This window comes from Pygoscelis adeliae, unplaced genomic scaffold, assembly GCF_000699105.1.
Source record: "Pygoscelis adeliae isolate BGI_AS28 unplaced genomic scaffold, ASM69910v1 Scaffold43, whole genome shotgun sequence".
NCBI classification, from domain to species: Eukaryota; Metazoa; Chordata; class Aves; order Sphenisciformes; family Spheniscidae; genus Pygoscelis; species Pygoscelis adeliae.
In genome coordinates, this window is record NW_008824538.1 from 3,549,277 (window position 1) to 3,559,301 (window position 10,025).

Genomic DNA, 10,025 nt, shown 5'->3' on the forward strand with positions numbered 1-10,025 from the left:
GCCCCCGGCAGCCACCTCCGCGGCGAGCCCTCCGGCCGCCCCGGCTCTCCTCCGGCCTGCCCTGACGTCCCTCGGCCCATCGCTGCTGTCCCCACAGCACCAGCCCTCAGTCGCGGAGCGGGTGGGGGATGTCACCTCAGCCACCACCCCGCCTCGGCCGGGGAGCCGGAGTCCTGCTCACCCCACCTTCTTCAGACGCAGCTGCTGGCCTTCCCCGGCAGGTCGCTCCTAGCGAGGGTTTTTCACATTTCTGGAGGCTGTGTTGGTCAGAGAGGGCCCATTTTAAATCCATCCCTTTACAAACCCCGCCTGAGCCCGGGGGGAGCTGGTAGCAGCGTCGCCGGGGAGCAGAACGGGGTCGCGGGGAGGAGGAAGTTCCGTGGCATCTTCCTGCAAGGCTTCCCTTCTCCTTTGGAGCCGCCTGCCTGCGCAAAAAAAAAAAGCTGCTGCCCCGCGGGAGCCAGAGCTGGTCCCACAGGTGGGCTGCGCCGACCAGGCAAAGGGGCTCCTGCTGCCCTTTACGCTGTGTGCAGCCAGGGCTGCGGCTGAGCCTTCTGCGTCCAGCGCTCAGCGATGTATTGCTGTACCGGCTTCCACTGACGCGCTGCCTGTTTTGTAGAAAATGAGGTTTTATACAGCCGTTTGCCGTTATTCGAGGCTGCTGAGCAGCATAATTTGTCATTTTCCCTGGGTTGTATTCTATGTGAACTCAGTCATCGGTGCTCGCGGTGTCCTGTCTCGTCAGGCAGAGCAGGTGAGCTGAGCTGTGATGTTTAGATACACAAATTACATTCTAATTTGTATAGATGAGTGTAGTATTTCCCATGATAATGATTAACATTTCAGGGACATGTTTGCGGAAGCGTTCGGATAATGGAGTGTGTGATGTGAGCAAATGGAGCGGGTGGTCGTCTTTTTGCAAGAGAGCGAGGAGAAAATGAGCAGCGCTCATTTGATCGGCGCCGTTTTTAACTGTGACTCTTGACGAAGGTTGTTAGACCCTTGGGTAAACTGGAGGGAAAACTTCCCAGTGAATATGACGTTCTCAGAAAGTGACGTTCTCAGCTTTGTCTCACAGAGCTGTCAGTCCCGTCTCTGTCTGTGTTGAGTATTGCACACACGTACATGCGCCAGTGCTTTCCTGTCAGATCTTGATAGCACGAGAAGAAAATGCAAATGGTGCCGAAATGGATATAAACGGAGAAAAGAGCATCTTGGAAAGTATAGCCTTGGTCCAGCAAGCCAATTAGGCGCATCCCTCGGCCTAAACACGCTGCGAAGCTGTACTCGAGTGAAATGTGATGTGTCACTGATTTGCTGAACACTCGCTTAGATTCTCTGTAAGTTTTGCAAGAATCTGGAACCGTCCATGGATCCAAGTGGATCTCTGTGGGATCAGCCACCTTCTGCTGCAAGCCATCCACAGGTCAAAATCATACCCTGCCTTCCACAGAGGTTTACATATTCCTAGAATGATTTCTCAGCACTTTGCCAGGCTGGCTGACGTTGCAGGTAATAAATTAGAGAGCAAAATGCCTGTATTTTTTACTAGGGAAAAAAAAAGCCCCCTTTAATAAAAGTGTGCATTTATAGAACAGAACCTCATTGCCCTCAAAGATGTGTTTACATCCAGTGACTGCAGCATTGTCTGGTGACATCGATCCGTGGGGTGACTCTTCCACTGCCACGTTTTTCAGCCTAGCTGGCGAAGGAGTCGTCTCAGGCTTTTACTCAAACTAAGGCAGAAAGTCCTCACTGCGTTCTAAAAATGGGCTTATGGGTCATTAAAAATATTATGCTATTTTGAAACGGATCAAACTTTGTCCTAGTTACTCCCTGGTTAGTCAGGCCTGAAAACAGGCAACTGCTTAGTGCAACCCTTCTCCTTTGTTTCATAAAAATAATTTGCTTTTTTTAAAGATCACAGAGCAAATTAGGGTGAGCAAGTGTATGGCACCCAGAAGAAATTGCCTCTGGTCAGCTGTTAAAGCCTGGGTTACTGTCACATCCACACATCCCTGGGAGCTTGTGTAGGAGCGTGTAATGCATCAAGCGTAGGATTTAGCCCTGGGCAGAAGGTCAGCATAAGGCTATACATTATTTAAGGCTCTCTTACTGAACGTGCTAAGTGGTGCATAGACCTCACGGCTGCTGCTGGATGAATGGCTGAGGGAGCTGCAGATGTATAATTTTTTGGTAAGAGGAAGGGACCCTGCTTTTCCCGAAATCAGGATTGTTAGTCTAAATCCTGATTGGCACGGTGAAGTCCAGCCAGCGCGATAAAGGCTTGTAGGGGGTTACACCAATTTTTTTCTGAAATTCTTTGTGCTTGGCAGTTGCGGATGCTCAGCAGCCTGCTCCCCCGTTACAGTAAAGCCATTGGAGGTCTCTGCTCCCAGACACTCATGTAAACAGCACAGACTGGAACAAATCGTGTGAAATCTCTCGTGTTTCCCACCATGGCTCGTGTTGTAATCAGAATGACCCACTCATCAAGAATTCAGTTTCAAAACCATAAAAGGGATTGCAGAGGTTATATATACTTCTTCGTCGGGATTTTCAAACTGGACGTGAGATTCGTGAGAGTTCTTAGAGGGGCCTGATTGCCAGGAAGGGCCGAGCAACTGTTTTGGGGAATAGGGACTCCTCTCCAGCACAGGCCAGGCTGAGATCAGCAATGCCACGCTTTCAGACTGCACAGCAATGGGTTAAACTGGAAAGAAAAGGATGATTTTGGTAGTCCTTTTTTTTTTTTTTTTAACCGATAGTGCTAACATCCTTTCTGTTTGTTATTTGGTTTCTGACCTTTTATGGTGGATTTTCAGATTCCACTTGCTGGCATTTCTTTGTGACTCTCAATGCTGGGAACCTCCTGAAAAGTGAAAGCTGAGAAATTTCAGACAGGCGGGCCTTTATACAAAAAGCCACTAGATATGAGAAGATTCACAACCAAATTACTAGCTTGTAAACGAGAAAAGAAAATGAGGTGTTGGGACTTGAAAGAAGAGACAAGACAACATTGCAAGCTAGAGACTCAAATCACTAAACATGATGCTTGGTCTTTGTGCCTTTGGTTTTGAGGCAACAGCATTGTACAAAGAATTTGAATAGCATGGTCTGATCCATTACAAGACGAGCAGGAGCAAGATCAGCCTGCCTTTCCCCTTTTTGGGGAAGAACCGAGACGCCCTGAGCCTGCCTCGCAGCAGTGACGTGCTCTCGTCATGCTTCATGTTGTGTCCATGCTGCGAGAGGCTTCAGCGTTGGGTGCCTGCCTGATTAATGGAATGGGGAAGCAGCGTATGGAGTTGCATCTTGCTGCATTTTCTCTGCTAAGCCCATGGGTGAGAAACAGCACACATAAATATTGTTTAGGGCCTAGGTGATGTTCATAGGCAGCGGGCCTTATATTAACTCCTTTGCATCATTGACTGGAACCTTTTCCAGCAGGGGAGTGCGTTTGGTGCAGGTATCATCATGCTCTGAGGGGCACAGGATGTCCCATGGATCACCTCTGAAAGGCACCTCAGCCTAGAGAGACCCCAGCTCCGTTGGTCCTGCCAGAAATGCTCCCATTTGCTCTCAGCTGAAGGAAGGTTAAGTGTTACAGCAGTGAAGTAACTGAACACAAATTTCCCAAATGGGGTAGAGGCTCCAGAGAAGGCGCTAAACTCTGCCAAGCCAGTGAAATGTATTTGAAGCACTCTATATACATAAACATTTTCTCCGGAGTGTAATCACCTTTCACGCTATATCCTAGGATTTCGTGGCACATTTACCAAACTTTTATTTTCAGGCGACTGCAACAACAAAAGGGTAAAAACAACTTCATGTCAGAAATGACTAAATCAAATACTGGTGGTGGAGGGAGGCTGGTTGCTGACAGACTGAATGAAGGACCACGCAGAAAATTCATGCTGGGGGTGAAGCGAGAGTTTTGGAGATGTATTCATGCAAGATGCATTTCAGTCATCGTGTCACACCTGAGTCTGGCTAGGCTTAAATGTGGGTAAGTGAGGAGGCCCAGGATTTGTACCTGACAAATAGATAATGGCCTGTCGGTAGCGCTCTCTTATGATGGTCTTTTGACAAACACAGATGGGAGTAAGGTTCCCTCTGAGAGTTGCCCACCTTGCCTTTGAGTCAACCCATCCCGGCACATGAGCTGGCATGGAAATAACCACATAACTGTCTAATGTGACCTCAAACTTCCTGAAAAACTTCTAGAAAAACCTCTGTCTGATCTGCTTTCTTCCCAAGGTAGTTGTGTGCTTGTGTCTCTGAAGCAGGCTAATAACGAGCTCAGCCTGGGAATTTCACAGCGGTAGGCATGGCTGCTGTTTCAGAGCCAGCTAAGGCACTGTAGCTTCACGTAAAGTGGTGGTAGGTGTCATCGTTAAAAAGTTTCACATTGGATTTTGGCATTTGAGATGTGTCTGTTGTAACAGACAGGTTTGGTGGCCAGTAATCATCCAAGCTCTTGTTTCTGTCGGCAGTCTTTTATATAGGAAGGTCCCAAACCACTTGTATTATCAGCATAATCATTTGTCTCCTTGTTTTGTCTGCCAAAGGGAAAAGGGGCTGAGTTGGCCATGCTCTAGCTGAAGCTGCTGTGCTGCCAGCTGGATGACTCAGGGCTGGCGGGAAGAAGGTTCACGCTACATCTTACCACCGCTCCAAAAAAAGCAAAGGATGAGTACCACGCCTGGCAGCATTAGCCACCCTACTTGGTTCCCTGCTGCAAGCATCCTGGGGTGCAGAGAAGTGGGGTGCTCGCCAGGAGCACATGGGAGCGCAGAGTGCATTGGGCAGAGGTGTTAACACTGCTGCGCAGCTGGGTTGTAAGAGTTCGCCCTGGCTTTGGAGAGGATAGCTTGGGATCTCAAAGCGAAACCCCAAATGACTACCAAGGGTGGCCTTTTACCTGCCAACCTCGATTGCTGAAGGACAGGGCTAATTTTTTCCATGACAGTTTTCTTCACCTGTTTCTAAGCAATGCCCTGCAGCTACATGGGTGGAGATGTTCATCGCGGGCTGTGTCATTTACCCATCATTTCCACAGAAATCAAGAGCCTGCTTTGCACCTTGGTTCATGACAGAGCTGTGATTGCATCTGTACATCCAGTCTGGGGAGGTGCAAGTGATTTCCCACTTGGGCACGAGAAGGTCTGGCTCTGCCTTCCCATTCACTGCTGCATTTCCCAGACCACCAGCCCCATGTGTAAGGAGGCACTGAGCAAGGCTGGGGTCTGAGGGAGGTACATGTGCGGCTTCAGAGGGGCTCGGTGGCTCTGGTCAGTGGGTGTTACTGATGGCTAGCGCCAGGCATTTCCCCTCCCCGGGTCCTGGGGTCCTCTGACTCCGTGGGGGTGTCACAAATGCCAGCAGAGGTGTGAGCAGGGTGGAGGGAGGGTTGCATGGCTGTGTAGTCAGCCATGCCCTGGGTGTAGGAGGCGCAGGTAGGATATAGAAAGGGGAGGTGAACGTGTGTGTGTTGTTAAACGCAGCTAGGGAAGCTTTCTGACCTGCTGGCTCGGAACCCTCTGAGAGCGCGGCGCAGGCAAGACTGAAGAGTACCGATGGGTGTAAGAGAGGGCTTTACCCAGCCAGGCTTCCCTGCTTCATCCTCTCGAAGACACCATCTCCCAGGAGCAGCTCAGTCTAGACACCTTATGGCAGCCCCGCGCTGAGGGAATTTGCTAACTCATGGCTGCCCAGGCCAGGCTCCCGCGGCAGTCTCAGCGCTTCGAGATGCAGCTGTGCCCTGCCGTGCATCCTTTGTGCAGGATCCCGTCTGATCCTTTGGGCAGGATTGATACGGGTTATTGCTCTACAACATCCCCTCTGCCCTGGCGGTCCAGTATATATGCTTTGCTTCAATGCTTTATTTCTCATTTTCCCCTCATTAGCTGGATAAGATACAGAGCTCTGCACAAGCCTGTCTGGGAGAGAAGGAGAGGGTGACTGGTGCGTGCTCAAAGTGATGCTGCCTTTCCCAGCCTCCTCAGAGCCTTGCTCATGATCGTTGGCCGCTTGTTGTGCGGCGGAGGTAGTTCAGCATGAATAGAGCGAGCAGAACTCATGTCACAGAGGCAGCCGCTCTGAATGTGATAAGTGCAAGGGAGACTGCGGCTTGGAAAGAGATGTCTTTCTTTGCCAGTGCCGTTTGCGGAGGGCAGATAAGCTTCCTGGAAGCTGAAGCTCTCTGGAGAATGTGCAGAGGGATCAAGCCTGACTGTAAGGTCTGTTCAGCGCTTGGCTCATGGTATTGTTGGTGGCACTGTGATATGTTTGTAATGTAAACAGCTGGGGTGAACACAGCTTCAGAAAGGATCCGCACAGCTATCGCTGCTGATCGACTTTAATCCCTAGAGGGCTGCTGATAAGCAACCTAACCCAGCCGATACAGGGATGCTCTATTCCAGGGAAATAACAACAAGTTAAAGCTTCCCATCAAACCTTTATTTTCTCTCTTTAGTAGTTTCTGTTTTTCCATGCAGTAAAGTAACCTGGTTCCAAGACCCTCAGAAGAGCAGCACCGCATGACATCTGTGTATTTTAGGGGGGGGGATGGGGGCCCAGGCTGCAGCCCCTGCTTTTCATGGGCAGTGTTCGGATAGGTAGGGCTCCCGGGGTCCAAGAGAGCACAAGGGCAGGGCTGGCAAATTGGCTTTCTCAGGGTCTGGTTAGGCAGCCTGTGTTTGCACAGATGATGGGTCACGGCTGCATTTCATTCTCTGGAATGAAATGTATTTATTGTGCAAACTCATTTAAGGAAAAAAGCTGACTTTATTAGTTAGTCTTTGGAAAGCAGTCAGCATTTCTGTGACCTGTTCTTCCGTAGCTAAGGAAGAGCAGGCTTAAGCAAGCACTCACCAAAGGTATGTTGCGTAATCAGTGACGTGTAATTTACCTAATTTATTCTTCTGTAGGAGCTTAAATACATTAGACATTGGCTGTCAGTCCGTACAGAGGCGCAACGTGAAATAGGTTGTTTTAATTTATTTAATTTTAATCAAAACTAGGTCCTAGAGCAGTTGAAGAATGCTTTATTTTTTCCTTAGACTCTAATAAAGTGATCTGTATGTCCTGTCGTACGGGGGCTGTCTGCGTGAATTGGGCCATTTCCTTGCTGCTGTCTGACAGCCCAGTAAGTATGAATGCAAATTCTGATCTCCTTCACCTTTCCACTTCGGGTCACCATATGGAAAAGAGACGTGGATTCCACCCCACTTTAGAGTCATGGAAATGAGCTGTTATGAAATGGGGAAAAGGAACTGTATCCTGGCAATTTCTGAATGAGCAGCTTGAGAATTGACGTAATTGCAAGGCGCCGGGAGAGAGCCGGCAGAAAGGAGGAGTCAGGTTAGAAAATGAGTAAAAACAAGAGTGTGTTTAGGAAAGCTTAGCTCTCCTTCCTTTCCCTTTTGGCCAGATGATGTTTTGCCATTGCCAGGTACAACTTCCTTCAAAGCAGATAACTAATTTATGCCAGAAAGACCAATTAAAATAATTGATTTCCAGTAATGCACAGCCATCTTATAAAATAATCTCTGGCTCTCCAGTATGGCAGATAATCTAATAAACAGAACATGGAAGTTTCATCACATGGAAATAAATATGAAAGATAGGGTTTTGTCTGCAGATGGCATACATGAAAGAAGCAGAGATAACAGGGCTGAAATTAGTTCAGAGACCTACTTAACATAATGCCTTTTCTCCTGATATCTCTGAAGAACTGGGAAATCAACATATCCTGCTCGTAATACTTTGTATTTTGCCCCTGTGCTGTGCAAACAGCCTGGCTTTCCTGGTGTTCAGGTGATGGAAGCAAGGGCATCCCCTTGGAGACCATGGCCGCTTTGGACTGTTACCCATGTCCAGAGATGTTCTCCCAAAATCTGTCAATATCTGCTAAAAAAAAATTGCTCCTTACAGATTCTGATGTTTTGAAGGGACAACGCAATCCCTTCTCCTCTGCGCTGGTTGTCGCTTTTGCAGCAGCTGAACCGGAGGGAGAGGAAGACCTGGGGGATCCCATCCAGGCACTGGCAGCAGCAGGAGAGGGAATCTGGCACCAGCTGTCCCTCTGGTAGCAGGATGGGAGGGACTCTCCTCAGTCCCCTGTCATGGTGCTCGGATCCTTGACCATTCAGCTGTCTGAGCTGGGGGCATCCGTGCTGCCTTTCCCTGGCCTTGAAGCCTGCAGACAGCGGGGTTTGTCCCCGTCTTGGTATCCAGTTGGGCGCTCTGGCTGCAGCTCCCATTACTGCTAGTGTGGGACGAGTAAAATGCTGGTCCCCTCCTCCCTCTGTCTGAGTGCCCGGAGGTGGGACTTGTATGGTCTGGGGAGGTGGCACAGCTATTTCACCTGCACCCCTCATGGCTTGGCTAGAGTCAGAAATGTTTAGATTTAATTCGATTTATAATTTTTTTCCTGCCTCTGCCGTGAGTCACATCCTATACAAGGATCTCTCCACTGTCGTTTCTGTGCAGCTGTAAAAAGAAAAAAAAAAGTTCGGCTCAGTTAGCTGAGCAGGGCATTGGGAAACGCCGCCGGAGAGGAGGTGTTTCCTATCGTAGACTTTATATGGCACTTGCAGTATGACAGTGCTTAAAAAGAGCACGCAAGACTGTGGCCCTTTGGCACCCGTCCATACTTACGTGTTGGGAAGATCCTGATGCTGGGAACGGTGTTTGGTGCGTGCAGCAAGAGGACTGACTGCTCGCAGAGGCCTTCATTTTTCAAGTCATTTGGCGATGTGTGCCTGGACCCTGGGTCCATGTATTTGAAATGGGAAGGTTTTTTTTTTTCCTGGGGGCCCCTAAGCAGTGACACGGGGCAGGGGCTGATGTTTGAAGGGAGTTTGGTGCTGCTGGTCCCTGGCTGCTGCAGTCTAGTGGAGAATCTAGCTTTTCAGAGCGTTTGGGACTTTTGTTTTGCTAAAAAACCTCCAAGCATCGGGAAGAAAAGATCTTTGTCTTTCAACTGTGAGCAAAGAAAGCTCGTAGTATATGTCCGAGAGCCACCAGAAATCCCCTAGCAACCAGGCTTAATGATCCTGATATTTCGTTGCAGGATCATAGGAAATCAGAAACTCATACAAAAGCACTGCTGTTATTTAAAATACAAAGTTGCTGCTGGAGGCTTCTTTATAAAGAGGCCCAGAATGGGCAAACCCTGTTCCTCTTGGTATTTATAGCTTGCCTTTTAGCATGTGCACACATAGTCCTTGTGCTTTGAAACAGCTGGTACTGACTGAAAACTGGGTCCCCGAGGTCAGGGTCTGAAACAGAGACTGAGGAGTTTTAACTTCAGGCTACCGTCTTTGGAAACTTGCAGCCTGAGCCAATGAACTGGGAAGTTTTCGTGGAAATGTGGGGGAACTTTCCATCACACGCTCCCCTCCCTGCTGGCGAGGAGATTTCGCGTGGCTGTAGGTGAGCTGACTGGCATGATTAATCACCTTTGGCATCTCTTTCCTGTGCTGGGAAGTTTGGAAACAACGAAAGGAAAATTACTGGAGCTGGCCTGCTCCTTGCAAACTCCAGGGCTGCAGGGTCTGTGGATGGCAGGTCTTAAAACGCATCCGCCTCCCGTATTGCGGCAGGGACACAAAGCAGCCCAAACAGACCGTGAGGCCATTAAAAGCTGTAATCATCTCAGCTGCGTTGGCCTGGAGGATCATGCGGGTGATATGCATCTGTCTGGCACGCTGCCATTGCTGAGTGTGGATGCGGTGACCCTGGGTCCCTGCCCATCCCCTCCAAAGGCTCCTGCTGCAGCATCGTGCTTGTCACCTCTCCCCTGTCCCGGCGGGGAGGTGAGACCCTCTCGTACGGCCATATGAACGCTACACAGCCTGGGCAGCACTCGCCTCTGTGACGGGGAGCAGCTCCGCAGGGAACCTTGCCATTTCGAAGTGGGAAAGTGAGCAGTGCCTGTGCTTTGCATCTGCTTTCCACTTGGGAGTGAAGAAGTGGCTTTTATCAGGATGGGCATGTGTCTTCGTGGCCTGATTCCT

The 10,025-nt window shown here is 49.5% G+C and overlaps 1 protein-coding gene across 1 annotated transcript in view; it reads left to right on the plus strand.

Annotated features, from left to right (window-relative positions):
- ATL1 (atlastin GTPase 1) overlaps positions 1-10,025 on the plus strand; it is a 28,752-nt gene that overhangs the window by 2,609 nt on the left and 16,118 nt on the right.